General features: G+C 35.7%; 1 pseudogene; it reads right to left on the reverse strand.

The window, feature by feature from the left end:
- Positions 1 to 3316: 3316 nt before the first annotated feature.
- On the reverse strand, positions 3317 to 8132 carry LOC144236508 (atlastin-1 pseudogene; annotated as a pseudogene).
- Positions 8133 to 14757: the final 6625 nt, after the last annotated feature.

Below are 14757 nucleotides of genomic sequence, written 5' to 3' on the forward strand. Positions count from 1 at the left end.
AATATGAATTAAAGATGCTACTCATATAGGATCTCAGACGGAATGAGGAATGTAATTTTGGACATTGAAGTAAAGGTGATCCTTGTTTTTAAGAAGCAGGGAGCTTGATGCTTTAGAAAATTCTCAGCCTATCCATATTTTTGAAAATCTAAACATGTGCTCTGGAGAAAAAACAACAACACAAAAGTGTGCCTGGTTACACTTTGGCTAGAAGGATTAGGGTGGATACTACTATGAGCTCAGAGGACAGAGATATTGCCATGGAGGACTGAGTGTGTGGGACTGTCTTGATGGGGCCCAATGGATAGAGCCACAGTGGATTATTCTCAGGCCTTGAAATTTAATGGATTTTGCTGTGATAGGCTTTAGGCTTGCTTGGGACCTGTGAACATTTTTTTTTTTTTCTTGAGACTTATTCCTTTTGGATGTGAATGTAACTCTTATTCTTAGACCACCATTACATTTTGGAAATTGATAATTTGATTTCTCTATTTTAAATATTCAGAGATGGTGAGGACTTTTACCCCAGGATGAACCATATCTATCATCTCTCTCATACATAATTTAGATGCTTTCAATGATGAGATTTGGGACTTTTTCAGTTAACTCTATTAAGGTGAAATTTTAGATTTAGAAGTAGTAATGGAAAATGTTAATGCTTTGAAAGATAATGGAATGGGGTACATGTATTTAGCACATGCGAAGGGTATAGTTTGGGGGAGGTAGATGGAAAGCAGATAGCTATGAGTTGGTTGTGTCACCTCAAAAATTCACCAGCACATGGAACATTTACCAATGTAGAACACATCTTAACAAATTTGAAAGAATAGAAATCACAGAATATCTCCTCTCAGACCACAGTGGAATTGAACTAGAAATAAAAAACAGCATGAAAACTGGAAAATCCCAAAGTATGTGCAGATTAAATAACAAACTTCTCAATAACACATGGGTCAAAGAAAAAATTACAAGAGCAATTTTTGAATATTTTGAACTAGGTGAAAATGAAAACAAAGATTTTCAAAATTCGTGTGATGCAGTAAAAGCAGTGCCTAAAGGGAAATTTATAGCATTGAATGCATATAATAGAAAATAAGAAAGATCTAAAATAATCTAAACTTCCACCTTGGGAGAGTGGAAAAAGAAGAGCAAATTCAATCCAAACTAGGCAGAAGCAAATGAGTAGTAAAAACTGCATCAAAAAATTAATGAAATTGGAAACAGTCAAACAATAGAAAAAGTAAACAAAATCAAAAGCTGTTTCTTCAAAAAGATGAATAAATTTGATGAGACTCTAGCCAGGCAAATTAAGAAAAAAGAGAAGGAAAACAAACAGTATCAGAGATGAAGGAGAAGGCAACACTGCATGTTTCATGGACATTAAAAAAAGATAGTAACAATACTGAGAACAACTCTATGGCCACAAATTTAATAACTTAGGAGAAAAACTAATTCTTTCAAAGAAAGAATTCACTAAAATTTACACAAAAGATAATAAATACTGTGAATAGGCCTATATGTATTAAAGAATACAAAATAATAACTAATAACCTTGAAAAATAGAAAGCATCAGGCCCAGATGGGTTCCCCGGTAAATTTTACCAAACATGTAAGAAAACATCATATGAATTGTCTGTAAATTTTTTAGATAAAATCAGAGGGCATAGTTCCTAACTCATTTTATAAGAACAGCATTACTCAACTACCAAAACCAAACAGAGTCATTACAAAAAAAATTACATGCCAATATCTCTAATGAATATAGATGCAGAAATTTGCAATGAAATGTTAACAAATCATATCCAAAAATGTATAAAAAGAATTATACACAACCAACAAATGGGATTTATTCCAGGCTATTTCAACATTTGAAAATCATTATAATCCATCACATCATAGTCCAAAGAAGAAAAATCACATGATTATCGTTAGATGCAGAAAAAGCCTTTGACAAAATCCAATATTCCTTCATGCTTAAAAACTCTGAGTAAACTAGGAATACAGGCAAACTTCTGCAACTTGATAAAACAAAATTGATTAATAAAGACATCTACAGCTAGTATCATACTTAATTTTGAAAGACTTGAAGCTTTCCCAGTAACATAACTAACAAGATAAGGATGTTCCTTCTCTCCACTGCTTTTCATCATTATACTAGAAATCCCAGCTAATGCAATAAGACAAGAAAAGCAAGTTAAATGTACACAATTTAAAGGAAGAAAATAAACTTTTTTTTTTTTTTTGCAAATGACATGATCATCTATGTAGAAAATGTAAAAAACATACAAACAAACTTCTTGGGATAATAAATGATTATAGCATGGTTGCAGATACCAAGTTAGTATAAAAAAGTTAGTTGCTTTCCTGCATAGTAGCAATGAACAAGTGATATTTGAAATTTGAAAAACTCCAAATATCATTTACATTAATGTACAAAAATGAAATTAATAGATATAAATCTAACAAAAATGTGTAAAAAACATAAGAAAAACTGCAAAACTCTGATGGAATGATCAAAGAATAACTAAATAAACAGATATTCTATGTTCATGGACGTCAACACTCCCTAACTTGCTCTGTAGTTTGAATATATTTTTACCCAAAATTCCAGCAAGTTATTTTATTGATATTGATGATTTAATACTAAAGTTTATATGGAGAGGAGGAAGACCCAGAATAGCCATCATAGTAATGAAGGAGAACAAAGTTGGAATATTGATATTATCCAATTTAAAGATTTACTACAAGCTATAGTAATCAAGACAGTGTGATGGTGGCAAAATAAAAGATAAATAGATCAGTGGAACAGAATAGAGAACCCAGAAATAGACCCATGTAAATAGTGTCAACTCATCTTTGACAAAGGCACAGAGAGAAGACAATAGAGCAAGGATTTTTTTCTTACAGCAAGTTGTACTGAAACAATGGGTCACAAACATGCAAAAACATGAATTTATACACAGACTTAACAACTCCCACAACTTTTAAAAATATGGTTTAATTATAACCCAGTGGTAATATTTAATAAATTTGAGGACATAAGTAGCAGTGTTATAGATTGACAAATACTTTAAGTTATGACAGCATATTTGAACACAAAATCAGGAAACAGCATGCTAACAAAATGGTATAACCATATATACATACATCTGCTTATTAAATACTGAAGTAAAAGAACTTTTACTTTTTGCAGTCTTCAGAGCTGTTTGGTGTTTTACTCTGTTCTGATAAAAGCAGTTTGAATCTTTGCAAAGAGACATAAAACTTAATATTTAACTGAAAATTAGTTACACATCACCACTTTTTAAAATTTGAATTAAATTTTCTTCCTTTCTAGTACTGTAGTAGAGTCTGACTTTGGAGCAGGAAAAGCTAGATGATATAGATTTTTATTGGTTGCTGCTGTACTGTGAAGCTTGTATAAAGGCCAAGTCCAACAAGGCTATACCTACCTGATCTATTACAGCATCAGCTGTTGGTATTCTCCAGAGTAGCAAATATATGCCCAGGAACACAGGGTGATAAGGGTCAATTCCTTTATCGTATTGCGTTGTTGAGCTATATGCTCCAAACCAATGAATCTAGTTATACCAGCAATCACTTATATGATAAAGATGATGATAAACAGTGTGGTGGGGTACGAGCTGCATGGAAGATATTTTTGCTATTATTCTGCTTGATATACTGGATGTAGAGTTTATCTGTTTTACTCCCCAACTGCTGCTGATAACACTAGTTACATTCTTTCCCATGCATCTTTTTCACTTCAGTATAGTTTTACAAATTCTTTCTTAAGCTCCAGATATTTGGTCTGCAAGTCATTTGGGACCAGAAATGGTTTGCTACAACCATAAATCTTTTTTATCTTTCTGTTGTATATGTCTTGATCAGTTGCTATGGACACTAAATTGTTAACTTCTGTTTTGGTCTGTACATGGTTTTGGTATATGGTAATTCTTCACATTAACACATTTTTATACAATTCTTGAAGTAGTCCACCAAACCTTTGCAAGTGAATTTATTTTATTATTCTTTAATATCTGGACTCTCAGGACAAAGGCATACAATAAAATTCTCCATTTTTCTTTAAATTTTCTATCAAAGTATGGATTGGTAACTACTCTTAAGCCAGGATGAGATAGTAGAAAACAGTAGATATTGGTGAAACCAGTAGATGTGTTTTCAAACATTCTGTAGTTCTTCATATTAGTTTTCTGAAAATTTGAGGAAGTTTTCTAAGAACTAGTGCCACTATTGCTTCCCAAATTCATATGGGGAACTTTAGTTCTCAAACAAAAAATATCAGGTTTTGAAGTGGCTTCAGGAATATTTCCCCCCATGCCAGTCAGCCATACTCATAAAAAAGCTGAAGATTCTGAAGATCATTCTCTTAGACATTTTGGGATCTTAATATACCTATATTAAGCTTATCATTTCGCCAAGGAGAAATATTGTGGGTGAATCTCTCAGAGTGACTGTCAAAAGTTCCCTGAGTGTCGATCAATAACACTGCAACCGTTTTAGCCATCCCTCTTGTTGAAAAGGAAGACAAGTCCATATCTGAATTATTGTGCTCTCTCATTAGACCTCTTTATGAAAAACCAGTCAGTGGTTCATTATAATGTCCGATCTAATCAACTGATTGTACATGTATTTCACCATGAACTCTTTCAGAAATGATTTTCCTTTCATAATGCATACAGTAATGATCTCCTTGGCCCTGAAAGCTTCCAAGGGAAGCAATTGATTTAGTGTGATCTCAACTATCTCAGAAGAATGGTCATCTTTGATGATGAGGATTTGGACTGGTCCTACAGTGACAGAACCTCACTGCCATCAGCCTCCAGATCACCATGGCCAGGAATTGTAGGGACCGAAACAGCTCAGATGGATTTTCAGGAACAACAACAGCAACATATGAATATAGCTCAGGAGAGAAGGAGCCAGTAGAAAAGGAAAGACTTTTCACAAAAATTAATGCACAGTGGGTTAAAGACCTACGTGTAAAAAACAACATAAAAATCCTAGAAGATAACATACAGGAAAATGTAGATGACCTTGAGTTTGACAATGACTTTTTAAATAAAAGAATAAAAGCATAATCCATGAAAGAAAAAATTTGATAAACTGGAATTCAATAAAATTAAAAATTGCTGCTTTGCAAAATACATTCTCAAAAGAATGAAAAGAATAATGACTCAGAGAAGATATTTCTAAAGGGTGTCTCTAATAAAGGATTGTTATACAAAATACACAAAGAACTCTTAAAACTCAACAATAAGACTGGGTGCCTGGGTGGCTCAGTCCGTTGAGTGTCCAAATTTGGCTCATGTCATGATCTCACTGTTGATGAGTTCAGGCCCCGCATCAGGCTCTGTGCTGACAGCTCAGAGCCCATAGTCTGCTTCAGATTCTGTCTCCGCCTCTTTCTCTCTGCCCTGCACCCACTCCCTCCTCTCTCTCTCTCTCTCTCAATCTGAAAAATAAACATTAATTTTTTTAATTAAAATAAACCTCAACAATAAAAAAATAAACAGCCTGATATAAAAATGTGCCAGGGACCTTAGCAGATATGTCACCAAAGAAGATACATGGGTGGCAAATAAGCATAAGAAAAGATGCTCCACATTATAGATAATTAAATAAATGCAAGTTCAGATACCAATGAGATACCTGGTAGAATTGCCAAATTCCAGAACAGTGACAGCACCAAATACTGACAAGTATATGAGGTAACAGGAACTTGGATTCATCACTTTTGGGAATATAAAAAGGCACAGCTACTATGCAAAACAATTTGGTTGTTTCTTACAAAACTAAACATATTGTTACCATACGATCCACCAGTTATACTGCTTGGTATTTACCAAAAGAAGTTGAAGACCTATGTTCACACAAAAGCCTGCACATGGGTGTTTAAAACATTTCTATTCATAATTGCTAAAACTTGTAACAACCTTGACATCCCTTTGTAGGTGAATGGATAAACTAGGTACATCTAGATGATGGAATATTATTCAGCACTAAAGAGAAGTGAGCTATCAAGCCATGAAAAAACATGAAGAAAGTTAAATGTGGATTACTAGGTAAAAGAAACAAACCTGAAAAGACTACATACTGTTTGTTACTAACTGTATGGCATTCTGGGTAAGACAAAATTATGGAGACAGTGAAATGATAATTGGTTGCCAGGGATCAGAGAGGAGGGCAGGATAAATACGAGTATTACAAATTCAGTGAAACTACTTTGTTTGATGTTCTACTGGAAAATACATGCCATGTGCATTTGTCTGAACCCAAAGAAATGCCCAATGCCCAATGGCAAAAGTGAATGCTAATGTAAACTATGAGCTTTGGATGATAATAATGTGCTGTTCGTTAGTTGTAATAAATGCACTTCGCTGGTGGAGGATGCTGATAATGGGGGAAGCTATACATGTCTAGGGGAAGGAAATTTATAACAAATCTCTGTACCTTCCCACTTAGTTTTGCTTTAACCTAAAGCTGCTCTAAATATAAGGTCTATTAAAAAAAAAAAAAAAGTCTACCAAAAGCTAGAAGAGAGAGCACGGCCGTGTCAACATCTTTTGGCCTTCTAGCTCCGGAACTCTGAAAGGATAAATTTCTGTTGTTTTGTCTGAGCATATTTTGTATTACTTCATCATAGTTGCCCTAGGAAAATAAGAATAAGCATAAGTTATCCTGGATGGTTTGGTAACTCTCACTTATCATTCTATCTACCATAATGATGATGATGATGATGATAATGAAGATGACTGTGGCAAAATGGGTTCAAGAATTACTTATACTTCCATAAATGGGTTAGAAAAAAGCTTAGTGCGGAAAGCTGCCACCATGGGGTGAAAGTGCCCAAAGTTAGTGAAATATTGTAAGGAAATCACAAGTAACTTGTTATATCACCTGCAGGAAATTTCTTTCCATCTGGTGCCAGTATACCTTGATCACAAACACCATTTGCCCCCCTCCAAACCCTTTGCTTTTTACACATGCAAGTTAATGATTACTGTCTAATTATTTTCCCCACATTCACATGTGTCAGATCTTCTTTTCTTCACGTTCACCACGTGTGTAAGATCTTATGTGCTCAGTAGAAATGGAGACAAAACGTATCTGTTCTGGGCTCTTGTCCCCTCCCAGACATTAGCATCTCTCGTATGTATTTAATTTTGTATCCCCTCTCTTGCTGAACAAGAGAGAACTCCAGACTCAGTTTGTGACAGATAATGATGATAATTTAATGTAGGGTGGGTTGGAATGTTGCAAAGGAAAACTTGTCTTTAACTACCATTTCAATTTATTTTATGTTAACCAATCTGTTCAAAATCTCCATTTGCATATTTTAAGGAAGTTGTTATGTCATCTCATTGCATTACATATTTATTAATAGAATATTGTTAGCAATGATAATGACCTCTTTTTGCTTATCAGTTCTTCCTTTAATTTATCTTTCCTGAAAAGTTTTCTCATATACAGCAAGGAGGAACAACGGACACTCTTAATACTTTGAATGGAAAATCTTTAGGCAGAATCACTCAGTTCTTTAGCACATTTTTGTCTACCGCATTATTACAGGCAACCTTATTGCTAATTATATTTTTCCATTAGGTTTTTTTAATTCTTTAGGTCTTTGTGTTCTAGCCACTTTAAGCTTTTACCAGCATTACCCTCGGTTCCACGTTATTCTCCTATTTTAGAATTTTTCTTAGCGTAGCATCCCATTTCTTACATGCTGAATTTAGTTATTACTGCAAGAAAAAATGATCACAAAATTAGTAGCTTCAAACAACAAACATTTATTCTCTTTCTGGGCTTGGATAACTCACTCCTTTGCCATATGGCCCTCTCTATTGGCTCTCAGTATCTTCACAACACGGCAGCTGGCTTGCTTCCCTCAGGAAGAATGACCCAAAAGACAGAATCCAACCTCACTTCTGAAATGATATACCATCACCTCTGCTACATTCTATAGGCACACAGACGCATCCTAGTACAGTGTAGGAGATGACTTCATAAGTGTCTGGAAGCAAGATGTGGGGATAATGGGAGGTAGGATAAGGGAATCTTTGGGTCCAGCTCCTACAGCGATAAGGCATAAACTCCATCCACACCATAGTGAGTGTGCTTTGTCAAGAGTATCAGCATAAAGTCTGCTTGATCTTCACCTAATAGTTGTCAATTGAAATGGACACGTTGAGATTTAGTATATAATCGGAATTATATAGCCACAGAAGTGACTTGATTATGTGGGTAATTGATACTTATAATCAAAACTTACAGACACATGATCTAAAAATGTGTATCAGTATGAGGTTTCACTTATATTCGTACAATCCTGACCCTTGAGGAGAATATTATAATGAAGATCATTTTTATAAGTGGCATCTTCTTAATCTTGGTTTCAAATGAAGCAAAAATGGGATTGTAGTGCTTATTTGGACTAATGGTACAGTCCAGTTATTTCAGTTAGAGTCACCCAGCTACTAGTGAGCTGACTGCATTATTGGAACTGTTTCTTTAAACTACTGACCAAGTCTTGCCAGGCTCAGCAGGCAACATCTAATGTGATTACCCCCTAATGTGTTATAGTGGTTAGGAAGTCTATAAAACAATTTTAACAGGGCTTAGAAATACCACTCCTATAAAATGGGCAGACATAAAGTTAATTCTTTAACGCATTTCATTAAGAGAAAAGTGTTTACTTTCCTCTCTGCAAGCAATCCACTCATTAATCTGGAAAGTATCACCTGAGAATGATACTGAAGTCAATAAGATCAAATAGAATAATGACAGGTATTGTGAAGGGAATTCTACAACTTCTACTCCAAAATGTATTCCCTTCTAAGAGCTGCTGTAAACTATGCTTGGATTTAGCCATCGTGGCAGAAGATTTAAGAAGAAAAGACACATTCGCAGCCATGCAATTAGAGGAGAATCACACCAGCAATTAGTTGTAGAGTAGGTGTTACTTCTATGTTAGCATCTATTTTCCGTTATTTATGCTTTAGCTTTTTTTCATTGTTTCTTTCTTTCTGTGAGACTTTGCTGGCAAACAGCACAGTCTGAGCTCCTCTCTGATAGAATCCCAGAATGCTCATGTTAGGAATTTTAACCTAACACTGCCAGTTTCTGTTTAAGATTTTTCCCCCTTTGAATCAATTGATGTTTACTTCTGGAATTTGATGCCTGATCTGATTTAAACATGTTTGGTGGTAGAACTCATTACCATCTGAGGGAGGACTTTCTACTTTCCTCAGATGGAGACAGTATATCCACCTGAGTTTCTAAATGGTGACGTAAACTCTACCCTTGATAACATTTAGCCTGAGTCTCGTTCCTCTTTCACAAGACATTCCTTTAAATATGTATGATAAACTTTTTTGCTTTTGTGTAAGTGGAGTCACCTCATGAAACTGAAGAATACCATTTTATTTTGACTTGCTAACAAGGTTATCATTATATTCTTAAGACAGGATTATGTTTGTTCTCTCTCTTTTTTTTTTAAATTCTTTGTGCCCTTATAACATCAAGAGGGTGCTTGATTGCCGTATTTTTACATATCATGAGAGATTTGGTCCTGTTGCAAGGGTCATGGGAGGGGAAGCTTTAGTCAAAAGATTTTGGTCATCTTCTACTGCAGTATACTTCTTAACCCCGTGGTGACACATGGGGAGGTCTGAATGAAGTAATCTTGACAGTCTGTATGGTAATGTAAAACTGATGAGGGCACATGTTGATCTTCAGACTCATAAAATATAAGATCAAGAGGAAGTCAAATCGCATGTGAAGAATGTAGCTTTTTAAGAAATTGACATACCCAGAGTGATGTCAAAATGAGACAAGAAACTAAGAGGGGGACTCTAATTTAAATTGTATGCATGCACATATATTGGGCCTTCAAAAGCACTTACTAACTTACAGTTAAGAGAATCTCAGTAGTAATCTTCTAGAATGTTGGGGACATTTCTTAAATACAGGAATGAGAACCTGGGGTAGCAATGTATGTTTAATTCATCCAATATTCAATCAACAGGCATTTATCCATCCCTTGTTTCGAGGCAGGTAATGTTTTGGGTACACAGTGCACAATTTTAGGCGATGGCATAACCACAACTTACTCTATTAAAGTACTATGGTGATCATAAAGAAGGCACAGGATGCTGATTTTGAAGTTCCAAAAGACCTTTATATCTAGACTATTTTATTGACTTGAAAATACATTTTACAATAACGATTATAAAAGTTTTATGAGATTGTTTTACTGCATTCAATTTTTATAGCTTTAAAAATACCAATGAGAACTTGCATTTGCAAGCTTTTCTAGGGTTTTAGTCCAATGACTAAACCCTAATTTAGATTTTACTTGCTCTGATTGGTTCTCCAGATTCGTCACTCTGGATGAAATTTCAGATGTCAGTGGAAGGGAAATCTGTGAGAATGTCAGAGAATTGCAGAGTTTTTCATGTAATCCAACTGAGTATAGCCAGGCTAATGCTGTCAGTGAACTTTGTAAACACAAACTAGTGTATGCTAAAATTTTTCAAGGACTGTAGTAGTGAGGTGAGGCTCCTAGGTTCATACTATAGAACTGAAAGCAAAACACTGAAAATGATTGTATTTTATAAACCCAAATAACATCCACCAGTAGGAATGATAATATAGTTTTTAGTTTATGAAAACTTATTTATGAAAAAATATGTTTTATTAACAGAGCTACTAGATATTATAAGAGTTGCTAAATACTATTTCAGAGCCCCCTTTAAAAATCATATTGTAGGGGCACTTGGGTGGCTCAGTCAGTTAGCATCTGATTTCGGCTCAGGTCATGATCTCATGGTTTGTGGCTTCCAGCCCCATGTCAGGTTCTATGCTAACAGCTCAGAGCCCGGAGCTGCTTCAGATTCTGTGTCTCCCTTTCTCTCTCTGCCCCTTCCCCATTCACACTCTGTTTCTGTCTCTCAAAAATAAATAAACATTAAAAATGAAAAAATATATAGTAAAAGACTTCCATTTCCAGAAAGATGCAATAGACATACTTTCTACTTTTCTTCCTTTTAAATAAAGCCCAAAACCCTGGATGTTTGTACAAAATAAACATACTCTGAAAGTGAGGGAAAAAGGAAGACTGGCTGAGGATCTTGGGATCCAAGGAAAAACACAGTGGTGAATTTCTTGGTTTTCTTATTTTAAATTTAATTTTGTTTATTTGCTTATTTCTTTTTTTTATTTTTTTTAATGTTTTATTTATTTCTAGGAGAGAGAGAGAGAGACAGCGTGAGCAGGGGAGGGTCAGAGAGAGAGGGAGACACAAACTCCGAAACAGGCTCCAGGCTCTGAGCTAGCAGTCAGCACAGAGCCCGACGCGGGGCTCGAACCTACGAACCACGAGATCATGACCTAAGCGAAAGTCGGACGCTTAACCGACTAAGCCACCCAGGCGCCCCGTTTATTTGCTTATTTCATCTTTTTTTTTTAAGTCTTGGTTTCAAGAGTAGAACCCACTGATTCATCTCTTACATATGATACCCAATGCTTATCCACAAAAGTGCCCTCTTTAATGTCTATCACCCATTTAACCAATCCCCCCCACCTCTCTTCCAACAACCCTCCATTTGTTCTCTGTATTTAAGTGTTTCCTCCTTTTCTGTTTTTCTCTTGTTTTTCCTTCCCTTCCCCTATATTCAAATGTTGTGTTTCTCAAATTTCACATATGAATGAAATCTTGTGATATTTGTCTTTCTCTGACTGCCTTGTTTCACTTAGACTTGTGCTTTCTTTTTGAATCTCACAGCCCAGACGTAGAGGTAAAGAGGATAGCAATCCAGGAAGGTCAATGGGGGTGAGGGAAATAGCTAAACAGACTCCTTCTCTCTCTGGACAATGTTGTAGAAAAAGGAGAGCCTAACAACAAAGAAAACTTGAAGTTGACCAAACACCACTGGAAAGACTGTAGTCCCAGCTGCACCAGCAAAAGCCAAGGAGGGAGACTAAACCACTACCTTAGGAGGTAGTAATGAGGTGCTTTGACCCCCACCAGGATGGTGTCACAGGAGATAAAGTAGGAATTTGCATCTCTCATCCATGTTAGGCAGTAATGAGCTCCTCTTTCCCACTGCAGTCAGTAGAGACAACACATGCTCCTGGAATTCCACCCCAACCCTGTGATTTAAAAAAAAAAGACTGGAGCAGATGCTCATTTACTTTCTTTTCCTGCCCCACTTCGCTTGGACCATAGAGATCTCCTGTTTTCATTTTAAATGTTTATTTGTTTATTTTGAAAGAAGGGGAAAGCGTGCATGTGAGCTGGGGAGGGGCAGAGAGAGAGGGAGAGAGAGAATTTGAAGCAGGCTTTGTGCTGTCCAGCCTGAGCCATACATGGGGCTCGATCTCAAGAACCTTGAGATCATGGCCTAAGCCAAAATCAGGGGTCGACTTCGTAACTAATTGAGCCATCCAGGTGCCCCTTATGTTTTAATTTTAATTAATTAACTAATTAAGCCACTTTTTAAAACACCAAACAGTTTTAAATAAAAAAACAAACAACATTTTATACTCTCTTGGCAAAATCAGTAGATGTGGAAAGTCTAGGCCCCAATTCTGCTGCAGCTTACAAGCATTTGCCCCTTCACACAGTTGTGGGTTCTCTAGATAAACAGAATCCTCCACACTCCCCATGAGCTCCAACATAGTATGTCACTTGCCATTTGACACTGAGCTTGCATTTTTTTTTCTTATTTAAATGTGAAACAATATTTCTCTTACCCATTCTTCATTCAAGAATGAAAAAAGTAAGCAGTAGTCTAAGAGAGATTATATCTTTTTTTTCTTATACCTGTCTAACTTTCCATTTTGATGTAACCTTTTGGCTTCTGTAGGTGTGTAAGTTTATAAGTCCTCAATACTGCCTCTAGATCATTGGTTCTAACCTTGGCCATACAGATTATTCCTGTGTCAACTTAAAAAATCTCAATGCCAAGGCTGTGCTCAAGACTGATTACAGGTGAGAGTGGAACCAGGTGTTAGCATTTACAGGTTTCCAGGGAATTTTGATGTACAGGTAAGGTTGAGAACCACTGCTTAGATACACTTTAAAATCTCTCCTGTTTAATAAATCCTAAGACTTTTACAATTCTGACGTTGATTCTTCTAAAGATTGGAGACGTTCAGTAAATCGTGTGTAAGTTATATATGAGGACCTTGGATTGATGCAGGAGCATTAGTTTTGGACCTCTGTTTGCTGAACTGAACAGAGCATACCAACTCTTTAGGTATCCAGCCTAATCTAATGGCATTCACACCCAGAAAACAAGTATCATGGATTAATCTTAGTTCTAGGGCCAATATTGTATGTTACCCAAGAAAGTCACTTTCTCATTTTGGGTCTCATTTTCTTTTTCCATCTATGACTCAACAGCATGTACATACATTGGTATACTCATGTCAGATAGTTGTGATAAAGGCAGTAACAGAAAATCAAAATCAAAATATATAAAAATATACACCTATTATAAAAACATAAAAAGGCTTATTTCAAACTTACTGACTTCCACTTCAAATTCAGAAAGGTGATCACAAATTTGAAATTCTTATTGCAGTGCTAAGGTAAGAAACTTTCACCCCTGGTCACTCTCCAAGGTCCAGATTACATGTCTCTGGTGAATATAAGGTTGATAACTGAAAGTTTTATGGTTATGAAAGTTTTAACCAACTCTGAAAAGGCCTGTAATGATCAGGAGCCAGTGGCAGAGCTCAGAGCCCAACAGTTTCTATTATTTGTGTTCATATTTGTTCATTCTCTAGAGAAGGTCAGAATATTCTATACAAAACCGTATTTAGTTCTCAAGTGTGAAGCTTCTATGACTGGAAACACATCAAGGCTTTTTGACAGCAGATAACTTCTGAGCCACTCTCTGAGAGGCTCCTGTTCAGAACAAAAATGTAATATAGCTCAGAGTGTTATCAGAGCCATTTTGAAATCCACTTGGGCATTCTGAGATTCATGGTTAATGCCTTTTTATAATTTGTGAGAAGGTGTGCAGAGTCCTTATAGCATGCTAATAACAGTGTATTATGCCACCATGCGGCACCATACTTCCCACTTACATGAGGATAAAGCTATGATGCTGAAGGCGAACATGAAGACTAGAACTGCAAGTTCAAAAACAAGGTTTTATAAAGGCCATTGATGAGTTGGGGATAGAGTGATAAACATTAAAAATAGTAAATAATGTAGGCCTGTATCAAAATGATATTCAAGTGACATTGTCAAGGCAACCTTCAAAACAAAACAGAACATTGTGTGAGATGTTTATTGACTTTCTGTAGAAAAGGGCATTGAAATAAGTATATATTCTAAAAAGTGAAGTGTCTACTAAAATAGGCAGCCTGAGTTAGAACATCACCCATCTTCCATATGTGTGTGTCTTTTCCTTTCTTAAAAATATTACGTTTATAAACTAGAAACAACTTAAGCTGAAACAAATTTCTTGTATCAACAGGACTTCAATTTTATAACTTTGCATTGAAGAATGAAATCAGACCCAAGTACTCGCTTTTGTTTGTGACATTGCCCATAATTTATTTAAATTCAATTATGTCACTTGGAGTTCAGTAAAGTCAGTAATGAATCTATATGTATTTCAATAACAGATTGATATGCTGATAATAAGGATCAGTCCTAGAGTAAAAGAAATTTCAGATAGACAGTAAACATGCTGTTTGCTGATGCTCATGGAACAC

Source organism: Crocuta crocuta, unplaced genomic scaffold (assembly GCF_008692635.1).
Source record: "Crocuta crocuta isolate KB4526 unplaced genomic scaffold, BGI_CrCroc_1.0 scaffold812, whole genome shotgun sequence".
In the NCBI taxonomy this organism is placed as follows: Eukaryota; Metazoa; Chordata; class Mammalia; order Carnivora; family Hyaenidae; genus Crocuta; species Crocuta crocuta.